The sequence below is a fragment of the Phascolarctos cinereus genome, unplaced genomic scaffold (genome assembly GCF_003287225.1).
Source record: "Phascolarctos cinereus isolate Bilbo 61053 unplaced genomic scaffold, phaCin_HiC Scaffold_3;HRSCAF=262, whole genome shotgun sequence".
Lineage (NCBI taxonomy): Eukaryota > Metazoa > Chordata > Mammalia > Diprotodontia > Phascolarctidae > Phascolarctos > Phascolarctos cinereus.
The window spans coordinates 136,595,997-136,618,931 of record NW_027555736.1 but is presented as its reverse complement, the minus strand read 5'-3'; the positions used below and the strand labels follow the sequence as shown (position 1 = coordinate 136,618,931).

Here is a 22,935-nt window from a genome sequence, read left to right as displayed (position 1 = left end):
GGAGGGTGAGAGCGACTACCTTTTTACTCAGCCATCTTGGCTCCTGGAAGAAGAAGTCCTAGAATATCATTAAATCAATTTATATCTGTGTTTACATCTATAAGTTCAACATTTAGATACCTTATTGAAAAGCGGCTTTTAGGAAAGTGTGTTTTGTTTGCAATAATTTTTGGAGGACCAAGAAAATACAAGGCAAAATATACAATTAAGTTTCATGGTGTATTTCTTAATTTAAATGTCACACTCTTAATCTTAATTGTAGAGATTTTTGGTGACGTTCTGATTGTACTATATAGTTTCTTCATTTTTCTGTGATTATCCTCAGGTTATACTACTATGATGGGTGATGCTGCTAGGTGATCCAAAGGGTTATTGACTAAGTGGTCTTGCCAATAGTCTAGAGAAATCCTATTAGGTAAGAGAACCTAACTGATTTTGTCATGTTTTTCTAGACAGGAGTAAATATAAAACTTTTGACTCAAGTGTAAACCGAATTCAAACCCAGACTCTTGTATGCAGTAGAGATCATATCCATAGCTTATTTTCTTTTGACTATTCTCCCATGATGATAGAAGGAAGTGCTAGATTTTGTGTGAAAGGCAGACAGCAGCAGGTTCCTTAGGTGGAATTGGTGCCATAAGCTCATGTCTTTTTCCATTTCTAATTTGTATGATTCAGCTTCAGAGGGATGCACACCTAAAATCAGGTCGCATTTCCTGAAAACTGAGGGAGGTAAACATTTGTATGTAACTCAAAAGTCAGCAGATTTTTTTGATCATTTGGTATGTGCCCAGCACCATGCTATTTTAAGCCTTTTTAAGGTAAACATAGAAATGGATAAAAGCAAGAAGGTGTAATAGAAAGAACTCTAAATTTGGAGCTGAAGAAGGTTGGTGGGCTCTTGACTGAGTCTAAACTCTGTTGCTGAATATTCTCTCTCTCTTTCTCTCTCTCTCTCTCTCTCTCTCTCTCTCTCTCTCTCTCTCTCTCTCTCTCCTTGGACAACTCACCTAACCTCTCTGAATCCCACTTTCTTCATCCTTAATATGAGAAGGTTAGATTAGATTCGAGTCCAAGTATTTTCTAGCTCTAATCCTACGATTATATTCTTCTTACATTCTCAAGCTATCCTCCCATGAGAACATGTTCTGCTGTCCACTGAGAGCTGCATATTAATTCTGGATAGGCTAGAAAGAGAAACAAACTTATCCACACTAACTCAATATTATTCTTAATATTTTAGTATATGCAGTCTCCAAGATTTTCATATTTGATCTCAGATACTTATTAGCTGTGTAACCCTTGACAAGTCACTTAACCTCTACCTACCTTAGTTTCTTCATTTATAAAATGAGGATGATAAACATTGCACCTACTTCACTGGGTTACTGTGAGGATCAAATGAGACAATATTTGTAAAGCACTTAGCACAATGCCTGGAACATGGGAGGCACTTCATATATGCTTGTTCCCTTTACTTTTCCCTCATAACTATAACTCACCATAGTTATTAATATTTGACACTTATCAAACCTCAACAATCAGGATAGTTGGTATTTTTTTTTCTTCCAAAATGGTTAGAATGTGTTTTTGTGACAGAAGCTGTTATGGAAAGTGAGATTTCCTGATTCCATCTGCTGTGATTCAGCCTTAGGAAAATCCTACAAATATAATTAATGTCTTGAGTAAGACTGAAGAAATTTAAAGAAAAAAAAAGCTTAAGTTATTATAGTTCCACCTTTTCCTTGTCCTCTCTGCTTTTACATTAATGAACATGTGATTTACGTTTGCAATCTTAAGGGTTTGAAACATGGGAGAAACATGCAGTTAGTCACCTACCTTTCTTTCTGTAGAAGTCAGTGTTCTAGTAATTAAAGGTGGGAAGAGTCATTTTAAATTTCCTGTTCATATTGCATAGAAGCTTTGAGGACAGCTCAGAAGTGGTAGATTCATTGGTTTATGTCTCAAGAGTATAACTTGCGTGTATGTGGATGGTATGTGTAGAAGAGAAATTTAAAATGTTCGTGAGACTGAGTTGTTGTTCTGTCTTCCTCAGTCACTGGTAGTTCTCCTCTTCCTTTTCCTCCTCCTCTTTCTTCATCATCATCAGATGGGATGGGACCAAAACTTTGATTTTATTGATATAGTGGAACTTCTGATGAGGAAACTCCCTTTCCAATGCAAGTCTGCTGCTGTCTCTGCAAATTATAGTGTTAGATGGTTGCCTGGGGCTTTGAGAGGTTTACTGACTTGTCCAGGGTTATACAGTCCGTATGTGTCAGAGGCAGTACTTGAACTCAGGAACCATCTATCTACTTCACTGAACTGATGCTTTAATGATGATTAACATTCATATAGTACTTTAAGGTTTATTATGTACTTCTATTATTTTACTTGATTCTCACAGCAACACTGCGAAGTGAGTACTCTTAACTATTGCTATTGTATGGATGAAGAGGCCAAAGCTGTGACCTGTTCAAGGTCATCTCACCTGAAATTGGGATATCTTACTTTTTTCAGTATTATATCGATGAAGTTACAAAGAGTACAGTAGTCTGTGTAGCTAAGACCAGAGCATTTTTGCATCCCTTATGGAGGAATTGACTGCCTTTTAGGTCTTATCGCCTTATGCCATTACAAATAAACAAGGAAGATACCCTGTTGTGAATTTTCATCTAAAGTGGACTTAGCTTAGTGTTTGAGAGCTATGGGCATTCACAAGTATATCTAATGATTTCTGAAGAATTAGAGAGGAAATGTGTAACAGAATTAAAGGGATGAGGAGGTTATAACTGGCGAAGTTTATTTCTTCTTCTGTTTTGTTACAAGGTGACATTACACATGAAAAACTTTGTCATTTTTTTCATAGTAGGGGTATAAACATAATCAGGTTATTTCTCAACAGCAAATTCTCTAATTCTCTAGCCTTTGCCCATGAACTCCCCATCCTGATTCCATAGTACAGCAAACACTATCAGAATACTTTTTTAAATATAGAATTAACAATTGTTTATTAAATCCTTAATGTCATATAGTAGGATGGGCTCTAGAATTCACCTCCTTCCATTTCCTTTAGGTGGGAACAGAACAGAATTGTTCTAACTCGTAATCCACAACAAATCAGGAATTCATTTCTAAAAATCTTTTTGGAATGATATTTCATACCCCTTCACGATAATTCAACAAATGCTATAAATACTGTGTGTGTGTGTACCTGTTTTTTTTAGTATAATTTGTAGCAAGAGCCAATTGAAAAAACTTTTGCTATCATTATGTTTTCCAAACAATACATTAAATTTAGATCCCGAGATATTTAATAGTCCTGAGGCATGTATATTAGACCATCAGAGTACTTTGAGCTCTGGTGGATCATGAGATATTAGACTTTAAAATCACATTAAGTCTGATTACTATTTGTTTTCCTCTCCTTTCATTTTATTCCATCACTGTCTTAGCCACAGTGAGGAATAGAGGTCTAATAATCTACTGGGGTGCTCAGAGTGCTTGGAGACAGGCTACATAGAAAGTCATGAGCCATAGGCCTTTTTCTTGATTCATGTCTTTCTTGACCTACACTAGTTTTCAAGTTATCCTTGCCTTCTGGTTCTACTCCTACCTCTTGTTCAGTCGTGTCTGACTCTTCATGACTCATTGCACCATATAGCACGCCAGACTCTTCCATCCTCCACTTGCTATCTGTTGAAGTCGGTCTAAGTTCTTGTTCCTTGTTTCTGCTCATCCCTCTTAGGCTGCTCCTTTGTTTCTAGATAACATTTGTCTTTGTATCCCTACCACTTCACGCAGAACCTGCCACAGTAGGCACTTAATAAATGTTTCTTGATTGATTCTTCTTCCTTGTATCAGCTTTTGACATTGTTTCTTATCTCTTCCCTGCCTACCCCTTATCGGGGGAAAGAAAGGGATACTCTTTTGGTTTTCTCTTTTTTTCCTCTAGAGGGTGGAGTGAGGGGAGCATGGAATATACAATTCTTGCTTCTAGCCTTGTTGAGTGAGAGAATGGTGAAGGAGTCGCCAGCGTTAGAGAGGATAACAATTAGGTATCTTCAGGAGAAAGCCAGGTTTTCATGAATGTCAAGAATTGGAAGGAGGATGAGAAGAGATCTAGGGGAAGGGGGACATTTGTTGACAATTGGGCCAATGTTAGCAACTGGAGAGGGGGAGGGGGAGGGCTGAATGGGAGAAAAATAATTGTGTAAGAAGAAGGTACTATTTCTGTTTTAAACTGGACAGAAAGTGGCTCTGAATCAGGGATTAAAATAGGAGGAAATAGGGATTTTCTCGTCATAGAACAGGGAGAGCATTAAGTTAAGGAGAAGTTAGTAGATAAAAGTCCTAATTAGAATGGTGGCATAAAGTCTCTGCTGATTGTGCTTTACAGGATACCACACCCTGTAACCCTTCCCACAAGTGATTTCAGCCCAGGGGAGGGCTGACATTTATGGTGGCTGGGAAGAAACAGAGCTGAGGGGCAGTCTCAAATAAATAAAAAGCTCTAAAGCTCACTTTCAGTTTTAAAAAGTCTAGGATTCTGTGAACAGTATTCACAGACAAAGAAGAAAAATTATGGTCAGCTAGTGATCTATCACAGAATATATCCCCAATATTATTTAAATGAGTCATAGAGCTTAGATGTGAAAATGGCCCTCCCAGTCAATCCCAACTAGAATTTCTATTTAAAATTTTTATTGAGATTTTTAATAAGTACAAGAAAGCATAAGATGGCAAAAGTTTCTTTTAAGAGAAAGTTTGTAGATGATATCAATCAAACAAACAAACAAAAAGATAAAACACATACAAGATAAATGTCAAAATTTCCCAGAATGTAAAATCACAGATGTCTGTTGAATTAAGATCTGTCTGTTTAAAGTCAAATCTACTCAGTCTTGCTTTAAATGATGGTATAATTAAATAGTAAACTTTTCTTCTAATTTTTATAGACAAAAAAATTAAACTAAAATTTTTATTACTTTTTTTTTTACTATTACTAGATTGTTTTGTTACTACTAGATTGATTGCTGTATAATACAGTTACAAGATCACTTGACTTGGGAGTCAGGAAACTTATATTCTGGTCTCATTTCCACCAATAATTTAGCTACATGGCTAGGCATGCTGCTACTGGGGAGGCTGAGTCACGTTGATTACTTTAGCTCTGGAGATGCATTGTTCTAAAACTGACTTGGTGGTGTTTGCACTAAGTCTGGCACCAATATGAGCCTCTAGGGGTAGTAGGTTAAGGAGATTTCCCACAGAGGGAACCAGCCCAGATCAAAAATGGAACAGGTCAAAGATTCCACACCAATCATTAGTGGGATTTAGACCAATGAGCAGCCACTACACTTTGAGCTGCATAGCTTCAAGCAAATCACTTATTTGTCCTCAGCTTTCTCATCTGCAAAATAAGGAGGTTGAATTAGATGATCTCTTTAAACCTAGATCAATGGATTGATGGTTTTTGATATCTAATATCCTTTTCGGTATAAACATTTGTTAATTGTGAATATTGATTATAACTCTTTTGCAGTTTGACGAAGCACTCATTTCATTCTGTTTAATATCTTATTCTCTGATGTTATCTATAGAAGAATAACTTGTATGCAGTGTTGCAAGCTAATTTTTCATTTTAGAATGCAAAATCCACACAAGAGGATAGGACTATAATTATTATACTTATTATATATAAAGTTAGCTAAGTAGCAATCCTTCTGCGCTGAAATCAGTGTAAATACATTGTTTCAAGAACCTACAAGGAAAGTATAGTTTTGAGAAGCAAGGGCTGAGATCATACTCTGTTGACTGTGGGAGATGCTCATAAAAACTGAACTAAAATGTCCATTTATTACTAATTTAAAAAAATAAAATTATTTTCAAAGATATTAGTTAGGTACCCAATCATATATCTAAAAAAAGACAACTCTTGGAATTTCCACTCCATAATTAAATTTCCCCTCATTAGACTTCTTCCTCCTATGCTCCTTCTATCTTCTGGCTCCCATGGTAGCCTGCCTCGTTCCCCCCCAGATGACACAGCATTCATGGCCCTATTTTCTAGTATTGGCTTCACCTTTTCTTATGCTGGCCGTGTCCTCATTGACACTTTGTTCCTGGAGTCAGTCAGAAACACCTTCACCCACCTTCTGTGCTCCTATTTGCATGCTACCAAAGGAAACTTGAAGAAAGGTAATGCAACCATGTTGACTGGGACCACTTCAAAGTTCTATTATATAGCCTCGAATAAACCATTAGTGCAGAATCTATTACCCTTCTTGAATTGATTCTCTGGTCCATACATCAAAACTGCTTTTCATTAAAACACACAGCACCCCTTCTTTCCACTATCACAGTTGAAGTTCTTGTCTCATACTTACTTGAGAAAATAGAAGTCATTCTCTATGAGCGCTCTCTTGTCCTCTCATCTTCATCTCACAACTCTTGGACGTTATTCCTTGTTCTTGTCTTTACTCAGTCTCTGATGAATAGGTGACACTTCTTGCCTTGGATAATTCCTTTACATGTACCCTTGAGTCTATCCCCTCCAATTTTCTTCATCAGGTTGCTTCCACTATCATCTTCTCTTCTTCTAATCTTCAGTTTCTTCCTATCTATTGTTTCTTCAATGTTGTTAACAAACACATTTAACTGTTCCCCATTCTTGATAAGCCCTCACTAAACTCTATCACTCCATAAACTTTTGTTTGTTGTTGTTCAGTCATTTTTAGTTGTATCTGACTGTGTGACTCCATTTGGGGTTTTCCTGGCAAAGATATTGGAGTGGTCTGCCATTTCCTTCTCTAGTTCATTCTAGTTCCTTCTCTAGTTCATTCCTCAGCTGAGGAAACTAAGACAAACAGGGTTACCTGACTTGCCCGGGACAGATTTGAACTCAAGAAGCTGAATCTTCCTAACTCGGCTTTATCCACTGCTCTACCTAGAAACCCTCACCATAACTGACCACCCATGATTTCTCCTTTTTTAAGCCAAATTCCTTGAAAAAAATCTGTTTGTTGCCTTTACTTCTGTCACTCTCTTCTAAACTTTTTATAATCTAGTTTATGACATTTTCACTCTACTGCAACTGCTCTTTCCAATGTCAATTAGTGATATCCTAATTGTAAAATATGATAGTCTTTTTTTTTCAGTCCTCATCCTCCTTGATTTCTTTGCAGCATCTGACATTATCAACCACACTTTCTTCTTAGATATTTTCTCATCTTTGGGTTTTCTTCATTCTTCTATGTATCTGGCAACTTTCTAACATGTTTGGTTTTGGACATGCGTGGTGGATCATCATCATAAGGTGCCTTGTAACTGTATATATGTTCCAAGGCTTTGTCATTGGTCTCTTCTCTTTTCTCTCTAAAATTTCTTGGTGACCACTTTATATGAGTTTAACAATTATCTCTATGCTGATGACTTGTAGTTCTGTATTTCTACCCTTACTCTTTCTTCTGACCTCCAATTCCACATCACTAATTGCCTACTAGAAATTTCAAAATGGATGTCCTATAGATCTCTTCAATGGAACATCTTCCCCCCAAGAACTTTCATATTTCCTTGATGATACTACTATTTTTTTCTGGTGGTTTCAACCTTGATTTCTCACTCTTTTTTTTACTCCCATGTCCACTTAGTTGCCAAATCTTGTCATTTCTATCTCATAGTATCTCTTGTATTTGTTCCCTACTTTCTACTCATACACCCACCATCCTTGTTTTATAATAGTCTAGAAAAGAGGAAATAATTCCTCTTTTCTAGACTATTATAGTAGCCTTTTAAATGGTTTCTCTGCCTCAAGTTTCTACCCTCTCCAATCCATCCTTCACACAGCTGCCAAATTGATATCCCTAATTCCCAGGTTTAATTATATTACTCTCATATTCATTAAATTATAGTGGCTCCCTATTACCTCCGAAGTCAAATAAAAACTTTTTAAAGCATTTTGCAACTTTACCTTCATAAAACTTTCACAATCTGGCCCAATCTATCTTTCTAGCTTTATTGCACATTATTCCTATCCATGAAAGTTGCAGTCTGGCCAAATTGGCTATCTTGCCACTTTTTATACACAACACTCCATCTGCCACCTTCACACCTTTGCATTAGCTTTCTCACATGCATGGAATGCACTCTCTCTTCATCTCCATCTTTCAGGATCCCTGGTTTCCTTCAAAGATCAACTCAAGCACCAACCTCGACATGAGACTTTTCCTCTTTCCCCTCATGGCTAGTGCCTTTCCTAATAAATTATTTCATATATATACATATACGTAAATTTTGTTTTCCTTGGCTAGATTGTAAACTCTGTAAGGGCAAGGACTATTTCTGCTTTTGTCTTTGCATCTGTAACACAGCACAGCACATGTCACATAATAGGTGCCTAGTAAATGCTTTTTTGCTTGATTAAGAGAAATGGATAGAAATACAATAGAATGGAGTAGAAATAGAATAGAAAATACAATAGAAAATAGAAAATGAAATTTATGGGGTTTTTTTTGCTTGTTTTGTTTTTGTGAGGCAAGTGGGGTTAAGTGTCTTGTTCAGGGTCACAGAGCTAGCAAGTGTGAAGTGTCTGGGGTTGGATTTGAACTCAGGTCTTCCTAACTCCTCTCTATCCACTGTACCACCTACCTGCTTCATAATTGAACTTGAAAGAAAACTCCTATAAATGTTATCTGTCATTAAATGCTGTATTTTTGATGATATCAAGTTGTACATATCTAATATGATTTATCAGATCAATATTTGATTTTTGTTTTATAAGACAATTGAAAATTAAGTTTCTAGGCATTGGTTCTGAAGGAGTGGCTAAAAAGAAGTATAATCAACTGTTTTGGCAGTGCAAGTTTTTTGAAAGGACTGATGCAGCAATGATACCTTGAATAAATATGAATGATCCCTTTCAAAATCATTTATTTTATCACGGTCCACCAAAGTCCTATTTTCATGTCTCATTATGGAGTGGAGTCGTGACCCAGTGTTCTCAAAGGCTATGCCAGTAGAACTTAAGCTCTGATAAGTCTAAGCCAGATAGAAAGGTATTAAGCTCTGGCTCAGTGATTGAATTTATTCCTGTTATCAGAAAATCAGTCTAGCTAAGTTTGGAGAGACTTATAACCAGGTTGCCCCTAGGGTGATGAAATTTTTTGGCCATAGCATCTCACAAGGCAATTTATATTAGGGGAAAGAGTGACCACACTGATAAGATTACAGATCTTTGAAAGTATTATTTTGTCACCTATCAATTATAATTTGGAGAGAGCTCAATTCTTTTCTTTCTTTTTTTTCTCTTTCTTTCTTCTTTCTTTCTTTCTTTCTTTCTTTCTTTCTTTCTTTCTTTCTTTCTTTCTCTTTCATGAGGCAGTTGGGATTAAGTGACTTGCCCAAGGTCACACAGCTAGTAAGTATCGTGTCTGAGGCCAGAGTTGAATTCAGGTCCTCCTGACTCCAAGGTCGGAGCTTTATCCACTGTGCCACCTAGCTGCCCCGAGAACTCAATTCCTGAATAGAGTTGTAGAATCATAGAATTTTAGAGCTGGGAGGGGCCTCATAGGCCATCTAGGCCAACCCCCTCATTTTGCATATCAGGAAATTTAGGCCCAATGAGATTAAGTGATTTGCCAAATAATGGTGACTTTTGTGTAGGTCACTGGAATGACAAACTCATTAGTTCAGTTCTAAGAATATGCATAATTTTCTTTATGTTGGGCATTTTTTCTTTTAAAATATTCCTAATTTTCCCAATGAAATATATGGTTAATTTCAACTTTAATGGTTTCCAAAATTAGATCATTAGCAGATAAGTAAAAAATCATTAAAACAGCCTTTGGCCAATAAGAATCAGCATGCCATATTTCCTTGGCCTAATTTCAGTACTATAGAGAAATAAGGAAAGATTAGCTGAAAATATATAAGTGGATTGGATCATTATTATATTATACAACTTGAATTTAAAAAATCTCCTTGCCCAATTTGATAGAATTCAGGCCTGTTTTTTTTTTTTTCAGGAATTAATAATAGGATAAAAGTCCAAAAAAAGACTATCTCTTTCTTCTCTAATCGGCCTTTGTGACATACATAGTAGCATGTCATCTCCGTAGCAATGTGTGGGACTAAGATAACTGTTCATGCTGTTCTTACTACATCATCCAGAGCAGCAGGGTTTTTCCAAAAGTTGCTAAGATGGCAGCTAATATGGTGTTTCTTGGTTCTATGGCTGGACTGTAGATGATGGGAGTTTCCTTGAAAATGTAGAGAAAAGCTTAAAATATTACTATACTTTAGCTTTAAGCTTACCTGGGAGAATTTATGCAAAAAGAGAAAATTGTGAACATATATTTGGTCTGAATTTGATCACAAGGGATGCTTTCTCAGATTATATTTATTGGTTGCTTATTGTGTGCAGAGCATTCTATTATGTATTTTTTATATTTCTCATCTATGTTAGTTTTTGCCTAGAATCAGAAACTTTACTATTACCTGCCTCCATTATTACCAGTTTTATAGCTCCCTCTCTGAAATGTTAAAAACCAAAATGTATCATCACATTCTTACACATGGGATGCCTCCCCATTTGGGGAAATATATTCTAGAGATTCCCTCAAACAGCAAATCCTCAAGTATTTGTTTCTGGCAAAAGATGCTTTACATATCTATCTACATGCTCTCTCTCTCTCTCTCTCTCTCTCTCTCTCTCTCTCTCTCTCTCTCTCTCTCTCTCTCTCTCAGTGCTCTTTCTGATTATATCAGTTAAAAAACTTCTATTGCATTCCAAATTGTCTTTAGCACCTAATGTTGCCCTCAACAAAGAAGATATACTTAGGGCTTGCTTTTGATGATGGCAGCAGCAGAACCAGCCCTGGAGGAGGAGGAATGAATCAAATCAGCACCAATGAAGGAAATGCGATGAATATTTGAAACTGGAAACTGGAGCTTCCATATATGTGTAAACACATGTATATATATATTAATATATATATATTATATATATATAATATATATATATATATATAATATATATATATATAAACACATATATTATATATATATATATATATATATATATATATTATACACACATATGTGTATATATATATATATATATATATATACACACATATGTGTATATACATATATACCCCCTTACACCAGGAAGGATGCATCTATACCAGTACACACATAAGGAGGAGCTGTATGTGGCCCTTTTAGACTTCACTAAAGTATAATGTTATAAAGGTCAAAATCAGAGACAATGAAAGTTAGGGTAAGGCCCATTCAGGTGTAAATGGAGTATTCCCCAGGTGTGAGAATGTGTCTCATTTATACTTCAGCAAAGTTAAAGTAAATCTTAAGGAGCAAATAAAGAAACTGAAATGTGAGAGTTGGGCCATTTTAGATATAAGTAAAACATTCCGCGCATTGTAGGCACCTGAGGTGTTGAATAATTCACTTTCATGTGATGAAAAAGCCAGTAGAGACAACATACTTTTGCCCAAGGCACAATCTGTACATACTTATTTGCGTAAATCTATTAGGAATTTAGAAAATGTATTGGATGGTCACCATAAGTGGGGGTAAGTTCGGTCATGAAGGGAATCCATATTTAGACCAGGAAGAATTGTTATATAGAAAAGGTTATACATCTCCCACCTGAGTGGGAAGTAAAAATCTCAAAGCCTTTTGACCCTGAGGCAGCAGAACTAGGGAGACTGCTGCCAGTCCTGGACTAAAGGTTTTCGCCTTTTATGTAAGAGCCTAGCAGCACCCAGCCAACCCTAGAACTAAAGGCAGTGGAGAATTCAGCTGCCCATGAAAGAGAAAGGGCAGTAGAATGATCTGTCTGGCAGATACTGTGCCCTGAGAGGGCAGCTAGGTGGTACAAGGGCCTAGAGTCAGGAAGACTTGAGTTCAAATCTGGTCTCAAACACTTACTGGCTATGTGACCCCAGGCAAGTCACTCACTCTATTTGCCTCAGTTTCCTCATCTGTAAAATGAGCTGGAGAATGAAATGGCAAACTTCTTCAGTATCTTTGCCAAGAAAACCCCAATTGGGGTCACATAGATTTGGACACGACTGAACAACAACAAGCAACCTGCCTGGCCAAGTCTAGGCATGAATTGGCATGTCCAGAGAGATTCCTTTGTTTTCAAGAAACAAGGCCAGCTGAGCCAATTCATCTGTCAAGATAAGATGCCAACCCCTCTGGGCAGAAAGCTCATCTTAGCAGTTCATGAGTTACAGTGTTAGGAGTAGACACCCTTACGGTTGTTCCTAGAACTTGAGGAAGCCATCATTTCTCTGGGACCTTTGAATCTAAGTACAGGTTGTGGGAGAGAATGTTGACAATTGCTTTATTGCTTAGAAACTCAGAAGTTTAGAAATACAATTTTTAAATCTTAACATTCTTATTTGAAATTATTCTGAGCATCTAATATTCCCTGTTTTACTCAGTCTTTGAATGTGAAAATGATGTGAGAAGTGATACCTGCTTGAGTAAAGTCATATTTTGAAAATGAAATCCATTTCTCTACTTTATTTTCCAGTTGAGAGAGCTCATACTTGTACCGTATGTGTGGGGAATAATTGGTTTTAGTGTGAAATAGTTGACACTTCTAGGATTATGGCATAATATTCAATTTCTGGCTGTTGCAGTTTCATGTTTTTCCTTCCTGCTTTTCCGAAGGTGCCACTATTCAGAAGCTGATTATAGCCCTTCTTCCCTAGTTTTTATTTAAAAAAAAATATCATTTCAAAGGCTGATTCATAATGCTGTTCGGTAGTTGATAAGTATCAATGCTTAAGTTTTAGGCAATATTTTTAAGGACAGTATTTTATGGAATCCTTTGCAATGTTTCTTGCAATTTTTTCTTAAGTTGAAACTAGACTGTGGTGTCACAGGAACAACACTCTACGAAGACTTGAAAGTAGATAAATACAGTTCACTTAGTGTAGTTAGGAAGGCCTAAATATAATGGCAGCCCAACTCTCAAAAAGCAAAACCAAGTACTTTAAGGCCTACTTAGGACAAGCTTAATGTTAGGGATAGCTTTTGCTGGGTATGGGTTTCATGAGAATGTCTGGTTCATACCATGGGGAAACAGAGATTTGGATCTGGTTTGATCCCTTTCCCAAATGACAACTCTTCAGATGCATCAAGAAAGTTGTCATGTCTCTCCTAAGTCTTTTCTGTGCTAAATATTCCCAGTTCCTTCAACTGACCTCCATTTGGCCCATTCTCTAGTCTAGGCCTTTCCCATTCTGGTCACTTTCCTTTTGAAGCTCTCCAGCTTGCCAATGTCTTTTCTTAAATATCATGCTCAGAATTTCACATGATGCTCCAAATGCCTCACCAGGTAGGATGTTTTATAACTTTGGGAACCCATAGATTAGCACACCAGCATTAACCCCTGTAAACAGAGAAGCAACAGTAGGTACAAAAACAGAGTAGAAACTCCTTTAACATTTTACCTAGTGCTTGTCTGTTCCTCGTCACTACTTCCAGTAAATGAATCGCTTGTTTTTAGGGGGCTTTGGGAAAGACACATGACTACATTGGTTCTGTCCTAAGAAAATGGAGCCTGAAAAGGTAGCCTTACCTGTTCCTTTATTATATTCTGGATCACTTTTGGAGTAACAAAGGGTGTGCATGGCAGATTGATGGTAATGTTTGGGGTAGAGAGGGTTGAATCTTCTCTTTTCTCAAGTCGTAAGCCTTTTACCTTCTGAACAAGGCTTAACTTCCTTTGAGCCTAGTGAACAAGTGTGCACAGCATTTTTGGTCTATAACCCCAAAGTTTAAAGGAAACTCTGCTTTCATTAATCTACCTAACATGTGGCTTATAGTAATCCTTCAAGATTAATGGAATTAGGCAGAGGCTGATTTGTTCCATAATGAAGTGAAACCGTTACCCAGGTAACTTTTTCAGGGTTTCCAGGTGACTTCTTATTTCACCCTCATGGAATTTTAAGCACATGGCATATTATTAATGTTCACCATTATACATGTTAATAGGTTCCTAATTTTTTTCTTCTGTTATCATTTTTCATATTCACATGAACTTTTTTTGCTCCTTTTGGGCCTATAACCCAGGAAATCTGACCATATATATTTGTATCTTTGGATAACATAGGGGAACACCTCAGGAATACAACCAAGTTGATGCTAATGATTTCCCCAACAAGACAAGGTCAACTTCCAAGGACAAAGTGCAAGACTTGAACTGTTCTCTAAATGAATGACTTAATAAATGAAATCTTTCTTGAAGAAAAATTAGGTTTCATTTAACCATGACCATTTCTTTTAGGACTAAAGGAAGTAAAAGAAATATACCAGTGTTGATTTCCTGCTACATACATGAACCTTGAGAGTTTTCTCCAAATAGAATTAGATGTCTAGTAACTGATGCATTTTTATTTGTAATTCAAATGCCACATGTGAAATAGTGCCATCATGCATTCACAAATCCCATATTGACTCTTAAGAGTTGATTTAAAAAACTGTGGGGGTTATTTTTGGGAGGGGGAAAGGGAAAGGATTTTTAAAAAGCTAATATACTAGAAATGGTGCCTTTAATTTAATTTCATTCTTTTTCTTAGTGTATAAATCTAAAGTCACCAGCTCATGTTGTAGCATCTAGGTCACCGAAGTTCTTGAAAGCTCTCTCCCATTTCTTCACAAAAATCATCTTTATAAGAAAGATACTCCCCACATTGGGGGGATGCTAGAGCTTTAATCATTCCACAGGAACCATGCACCCCATTATGTCTCCCATAGAAAGACCAAATAAATTCTGGCAGGACTTTCCAAATTGGAAAAACTTTGAATCCTGGACAAGCAACAGAGAATAATAATATTATTAATTATTAATACTTATTATATAATTAATTTTTATAAAATTATTAATAATAAGATAAATACCTTTGAGAAGTGGACCATATAAAATAATGCTGTTAATTTTTTGTATTGAATCATTTTTTTAAAGGCCGAAAGACTTAGAATCGGCCTTTTCAATCTTCCTAGACTCCACTGGCTTGTTCATGGATGGAATGCTGGGTTCAGTCAGAGCTATGTTGTTTGTTGCTAGGATTAAGTTTGAAGTCATCATTGGGTGGTGGTGGTCAAGGGGGCAAGGGGGCAAGAATGGCTGAGATATTATTGGTCAATTAAGGCTGGGAAGTCAGGTCAGAAATCTTGAGGTTCAGGAATTCTAAGAAAGCCAGCATCTAGGGAAATTAAAGTTCCAGGGAATTGGAGACCAGGAGAACTGAGTCAGGAATACAAAATTTAAAAGTGTTGAAAGCTCCAGGAGAAGTAGACATGAAAATAACCAGAGGGGGCTTTTCTAGAATGGAGTGACATTATGCAGTTGGAAGAATGCTAGATTTGGAATCAAAGATTTGGATGGTTTCACATCCTTGATCTACTGATTATTCCCTCAGTAACTTAACCTCTCTGGGGATATATTTTCTCATCTATAAAATGAGGACATTGGACTGGAGGATTAGATGTCCTTCCAGTTCTCTCTGATCATATGCCTCCTAGAAAACTTTATAGCACTACTCTGAGGAGTAGGAAACTCTCTCTTCACCATCCAGCTTTGGAGCTTTTCTAGGTTTTAAAAGAGACGGCATTTTCTGCTTTAGAAAATTTGGGGCTTAATTATTAGGTTTGGATCACAGAAGTAATTCATGTATCTGCAGGGCAAGGGAGGGTCGCAGGGGCAGCCCGGTCTTCCAGCCCATTTTAGGGCTAGGTTTCTTCCAGAGTCTTCCTTCCAGGGTCAGTATTTGGTCCTCCCCTCTTATTCTCTATTTCCAGAAGCACCTCGAGTGCAGTTCTTCATATACATAAAGAACCAATGAACAAATTATAGGTAATATTCAGTAGCTTTTGATGATCTGACATTCCCAAGCAACAAAGAAGTTGAGGCAAAACTGCATTTGACTGAGGATTCTTTCTACTACCAGAAATGTTCCTGTGGAACGATATAAAGCTTATGACATTTTAAATGGCATCCTGTGAGAAAGTTAATTAATACTGAAATCACATGCTAACTGCCTTAGCAAACAATGTTTTTAATTGAAAAGAACCCTGTGATATTTTCAGTCATACAGCTGATAGATTTTGTTTTTTGGAATTGTTCTCTGATTTTAAATTGCATTATGAATACAATACTCTAAATGAGAAGTTACCTTTTCCCCTCCTTTTAGCACTGAATATTGTATGTTTGCTGCATGTGCACCTGGTTAGCAAATTGCCTTGTTAGCATTTGAATTGAAATGTTTTATGCAAAAGCTACCTAGAGCCCTCCAGGGAAACAACTGCCTTTTGCCTTCTTTATAGCCTCTGTGCTTAGCACAGTACCTGGCCCATGGTAGTCTCTGAATTAGAATTCATTGTTTGACTGATTTACCCTGCAGTTTGAATACTGGTGCTTTTTTTCAAGAAGTTACACAGAGATGACAAGCAGTATAGTATAGTGGGTAGAGTAGCTGGGCTTAGAGGAGGCAATTAAGTACAGAAGAAACTCTAATTCTGGAGTTAAAGAATCTTGGGTTCAAATCCCAGTGTGACACTTGGACTTGGGTAAATCACTTACCTTCCCCAGTCCTCAGTTTCCTCATCTGTAAAATGATGGCTCAAAACCACGGTTTCTTGACTTTTTTTGTGTATCATCAATGCCATTGTCAATCCTGTTGAACCTATTGTGGTTTGTTGCCTACAATCGTTAATAAGTGCTAAATTTCAGTTAGAGGTTAGGAAAAATGAAAATGTCAATTTTTTCTCCATCCAAGTTCACAGGTCCTCTGAAACCCCTTCTTGTACCTGGTATGTGGACCTCACATTAAGAACCAGTGTTAGTCTATGTTGGATCAATGATCCAAAGACCTAAGTCTGAAGTCTCCTTCTGGGGCTTACTAGCTATGAGACCCTAGGCAAGTCACTTCACCTTTGGGTAACTCAAGCAGCTCTCAAGGATTTGTCAATTAAGTCATAAGGAATTTTAGATTGCTTTGGGCAAGGAAGTTGTTTCATCACAGAGCTTTCCTGTAACATGAAAAAGATGGCAGGTGCCATAATGTATAGAGGGCTGGGTTCTAATCCTGCCTCTTAACACTTACTAGCTATGGTACCACAGACAAGTCATTCAACTACTTTGAACCTCAGACAAATCTCACACACCCAAAACTGCAAAGGAAGGAGCTCAGAAGCTATCTAGTCCAACCCCATAATTTTGCAGATGAGCAAACTGAAGCTTGGTTAAAGTAACCTCTTAGTAAACCAAAGAGTTGGACTTTGAATTGGTTCTTTGAATCTATCAGCAAGTACTTTCTTGTGCTTACTATATCTCAGGCATTGCAATGAACACTGGAGCCATTGTGCTAAGTGTTGGCTGCAGGCATAGTGTTCTTTTCTTTAAATAAAGATAAAAATTTTACACACAGATAAATATATATTTTAAACATCAAGCATTTTTAACAGTTTTTCCCCCTCACTCTACTATGTGTGTATGTATGTAAAGGAGTGTTGTAATCTGTGTAAATAGAGGGAGTTCTTATACTGGGAATTTCCAAATGGATGAAATCTCAGGAACTTCGTTCATTCATTCATTCATTCATTCATTCCCTCCCCCCCCCACACACAGACGGAGATGGAGAGAAAGGGAAGGAGAGACATAGAAAGGGGGGAGAGAGAGAGAGAGAATCATGGAAAGAGAGAGAGACAGAGAGAGGAAAAAGAAAACTAATGCTCAAAACATGGAGAGAAAGAAGTTTTAATCTGTTTTCAGTTTAGGCATAATAAAAATTAGAAGGCTTTTCCAAATAATATTACCAAGAAAAAGAACTCTTGCGTTTTCTTAAAATGGAGAAGGTGCATCATGAAATTCTATAAATGACTAATGGAATGGACAAGGACAATTTGGACATATTTAGAAAATTCATAAATACTAAGAGGGGAGGGTATGGGGAAATGTGGGCTCATGTCAATTAAATCCTCAAAGGATCCTCTGCAGTCTCAGGCCTGTTTTCTGTTGATCCCTTTCCATTTCCCCTTCCTGAAGGCCCCAGGGATTTAGTCCATGTGTGCTTTTCCACTGTTACAACCAAACCTTTTCACTGGTTTCTCCCATTTAAGGTTCACTGCAGAATGGGTTATAGTTTTCTTATTTCTTCTCTATCCTATTGTTTCCTAAAGAAGCACATGACTCTTCATTAGGTATAGAGCTAGAAGTGACCTTAGAGGTCATAGAGTTCAACACCCCCCCCCCTTATTTTATAGATGACTTAACTGAGGTCCAGAAAAGTTAAGCGATTTGCTCAGGATCACAAAGCTGATAAGTGTTTGAGACAGAAATGGAACCCAGGTCCTCCTGACTCTAAGCCCAGGACTTTATTGTTAGTGCATACAAGGAAACAGATTGTAACCATTTAAAATAGCATACACAAGGAAAGTTACCAGAAGTCTTAAAAATGTCTACAGTAATTGGGGTACCTTGTGCTGTCATTTTAGATGAGTTTAAGTCCATTTTTAGCACCCAAGTCATCCAGGAAAAAACAAACATTCAACTCAATCTGTGGATTTGGGTTCTATTCCCAAGTCCGCTACTAACTAAATGAGCTCAGTTAAGTCACTTAATCCTCTCTGGGTCTCTGTTTCCTGCTTGTTAAAATGAGGAGATGAGATGAATTGATCCCTAAGGTCACTTTCAGGTGTAACTGTGACTGTGGTCTCTCTGTCTTGAGAGTCAGTTTTCCCTCAACCATCTATCTCTCTTCTTTCTGGGGCTTATCAATTTACCCCTACCCAAGTATCCACTTCTAGCTTGCAAATAGACCCTTTAGATGCCAGGGTAGACTAGTGTTGACCACAGATACCAATAATGGATCATCAGCTTATGTGATGTCTAATTTATGTATCAGAAAAAAAAACAAACTTCTGGTCTAGTCATGCCTATCTGAGTGCCCCCTGCATCTTGTAGGTCATTTTCCACATAAAACAGATACTTCTCAAAACTTGAGAGTGACTTAAGGTTAAAACAAATAGGAGGAAGTTATGTTTTATGCAGTACAGAATAAATTGTAAAACTCATTGGTAATACCAATATCAATACTAATACCAAAACCAATACCAGTATGACTGGGAACCAAAGAGTAGTCATTATGGCTCTAAATCAGTGTACCATGTTCTAGTGATCTATGTTTGACCCTATGCTGGTAAACATTTTTAAAAAATCAATAACATGATGAAATAAATTGCATGCTTATCAGATTTTTAGTTAGGTGTGTTAGTTAATATATTGAATGACAAAAGTCAGGATTCAGAGTCATAGATAGGAGCTAGAAAAGGAAATAATAAACCACTTCAGTACCTCTGCCAAGAAAACCCCAAATAAGGTCAAGAAGAGGCAGACATGACTGAAACAAGTGAACAATGAAAACAACAACATCAACAATATAAAGCAATTTTGCTTTTCTGTAATATCCTCTTTGGGACATTTGTTGACAAAAGAATATTAGGCTAAAAGAGCATGATTCTTACTCAGCTTGGTAATGCCTGAATTCCTTTGTAATGGTAATGTTTTGCTTATTTAGGGAGAAACATAGCATTGTTTTGTGCTGAGTCAGAGTAGTAGATGTCCTTGCTTCTAAGATAAATTCTTGCTGAGGGAATTTAGGGAAGATAAATACAAAATGCACAAAAATTCATTAGAGATGACTAAGTTCTCAAAGCTGTGTTTTGTTTCCATGATCTTTAACAATGTTTCTATGATTGTGTGAAACCTATAAACACTTTAGAGCAGATTTAAAATTTAATTAGTATGTATGCCCATTTTCTTCAATTACAAGATATTATGCTAGGGTTTTTCTTTTCCTCTTCAAGAGCAGTGAGGTTATTGAGGAATTGTTTTCCTCTAGGCACCAACTCAGAATTGGTAGGTTTGACTATCTCTGTGGGAGAACTGACAGGTCTTGAGCATACTTTTCCCAGATATGTGATAATTCATTTCCCAGCCAGAAGGGTGAGGCCTATTATTTTCTTTTAGGATTTGATGAGAAAGACTTACTGCTAGTCACCAGAAATTTTGGAGAAAATTGAAGTTAGGTATCCTTTTTCTAAGTTCTTGGAATGTGGTGATGTAACCTCATAGGATAGTTGTGAAGATCCATGGTTGTGAGATAATATATACATACCTTAAAGCACTCTATCAATGCCATTTATTATTATTATTATCATCATTATTATTGTTACTGACATTTTGCCCAGAATTATAATTGGTTGCCTCCTTATGTGTCAGTAGAGTCAAATGTAAGTTTGGGAAGGAAAGAAAAAGAAGAGAGAAAGTAAATATCCCTGTATGGCTGCTAAGTGCCACTGAAAAGTGTCAGAATATATTTAATCCCTTGAAAAAATGTGACAAGATGGCTTCGTTCTTCGTTTTCTCTTCTCCTCCACATCTGACAGTCCTGCAAAATCGAGTCTTTAAGCTTGGGGCATTAACTTCTGTGTTATTTTTGGACCATACATATATATTCATGAGGGTTTAAAGAATAACTTCATTAAAGTAAGGATATCTACTAATTCCATTTTGAAACACGAGTTCATGGCAAATCAACGTTCTTAAGACAATATTGTATGATGAATGGTTATAGAAACTTTTTTTATTATTATTAGTCCACAGTGATTTCTGTTCATCTCATTAGAATTGCTCATTTTAAGATAATTGAAAGTAATTGACTTATTTAAATTTTCATAATTAAAAAATTTAGCTGATATTGAGTATTCTATATGAGTATCTGAAGCGAAAATAATTCTTTGTTTCTTAAATTTCTTCCAGGAGGGTATCATTGCCAAGAGATTTTTGAAGGCATTACCACACTGCTCAATTATAGGTAAGAAAGAAAGAAGATGGCTTCTTTGAAGTTAAATTTCTTTTTTTTAATTCTTGATATGTTAGAAACTGTTTACTCATTACTTTATTAGAATCATGTTTGATCTTTATTGTTATGGCAGTATCTAATTTTCTGGACGGATTAAAGGTAATTGCCATGCGGTTTAACATTTTTTTTCTACTTATTAAAAGACAATGGATGATTATATTTTTATTTGATTAGCTCTAAGGATTAGGAGTTTGGATTTGTTAGTCTCATTTGAAACTCTGCTATTGACTGACTTTATGATCACAGATATCTTTTCTGTGTCTTAACTCCTCTAATGGTAAATTGCTAGCTTTAATCTATGCAGTCACATGTTCCCCACCAGGTACCAAATGTGACTTAAATACAGCTTAAGTTTTTAGGATGAAATGGTCATTTGGAAACATTGGCCATCATTTGTTTCAAAATGGTGGCGTGAACCACAAATTAAATTTAAGGTGTATCTTAGTAGCTTTTGGTAGTATATCAGATTTGTTCAAAATCAAATACTTCTAGAGTTATTGTGCTATGAACAAACATTTGTGAAATACCAAGCAATTGAATTGAAAGAGAGATCTTTCTTCATTTGGTCAGAAAGGGGCAACTTAACTTCATCAGGAAATGGGAGTCTCATCTCTCCCATGAGATTATAAGCACTGGCCTTTTGATACATAGCTATGTTTTTCAATGTAGTGTTGAAATAGAGTGCGTATATGCCTGAAGTTGGAGAGGGGAGTGGACTGTAATAATAGATTTTATCCTCCACAATACAGTAACTCACCAACTACCATTGAACTGTATCCACATATTTGACGCTAATTTTTCATTTTGGAAGAGGAAATCACATTTTCTGTTTAGACTTATTTTCCCTTTCGTGATATAGTAGAAAGGCCATTGGATTAGGAATCAGGAGACAAGGGTTCTGGTCCTGGATCTGTCATTAACTGGATGTATGACCTAGCCCAGTGGTATTGAACTCAAATAGAAATGAGTCACTGAACTGTAGTCAGGCAGCTAGGTGGTATAGTGGAAAGAGTGCTGGGCCTGGAGTCAGAAAGACTCATCTTCTTGAGTTCAAATCCGGCCTCAGACACTTACTAGTTGTGTGACCCTGGGCAAGTCACTTACCCCTGCCACATGTTGATGCAGAAGAGTCCACATTAGCACTATCTTTATGTTTTATTGTATTTTATTTATTTTATTAAATATTTACTGATTATGTTTTAATCTGGTTTGGTCAATGCTTGGGAGTGTTTGGGGCTGCATGGGACCTGTGGACCTTATGTTTGATGTCTCTGATGTAGCCTCTCTAAACTTCAGTATCTTCATCTGTAACATGAGTTTGTTGGTAAATTCCCTTCTGGCTCTAACATTCTATAATTTCATTTTTTCTCTCATTTCTTTTCTGCCCTTATTATCTCTTGTTTTCCTCAATTCTCCCTTTTTAACTCTCCTCCAATATGCTTACTTTATCATTAAGATAATTTAAAGAAGTAGTTTTTGCTCAATTGCTTCCAACTTTAACCTAAAAGTCTTTAAGCCTTTTAAAAATCTTCACCCTTATATTTTATGCATGGAGACCAAGGTGGACTATTCAGTCTCATTTGGCAGCTAAACAAAATTATTCTTTCTCTGTAGGATTTTAGGCATTCAGTCCCTCTGTGTACATATTTTCTTGTTTTGTACTAATTATGAATTAGTAGAGTTTTTTTAGATGTACTGGGGATGACTCTAAGTCTCACAGAAGTTATTAAAGCTCAAGAAACTTTATAAGGAAATTTGTGTATTGCACATGGTAAAATGGCATAAGTGAAATAGCAAAAGCCATACAATATCCCTTCATCAGGTAGTAAACACACATCATTACCTTTTAGGAATCACAGTGGTAGTGAGAGCATGGTAAATAGCTTATGCCACCTGTGATTTCCTCTTCCAAAATGAAAAATTAGCGTCAAATATGTGAATGCAGTTCAATGGTAGTTGGTGAGTTATTGTATTG

At 36.6% G+C, this 22,935-nt stretch overlaps 1 protein-coding gene across 5 annotated transcripts in view; it reads left to right on the top strand.

The window, feature by feature from the left end:
- The window catches only part of APBA2 (amyloid beta precursor protein binding family A member 2), a 368,344-nt gene that overhangs the window by 140,164 nt on the left and 205,245 nt on the right, over positions 1-22,935 (top strand). For all 5 annotated transcript variants that reach the window (XM_078151178.1, XM_078151177.1, XM_020968667.2 and 2 more), the window contains one exon: positions 20,858-20,912. The gene's annotated coding sequence lies outside the window, so the exon portion shown is untranslated. The remainder of the gene's footprint in view (positions 1-20,857; positions 20,913-22,935) is intronic.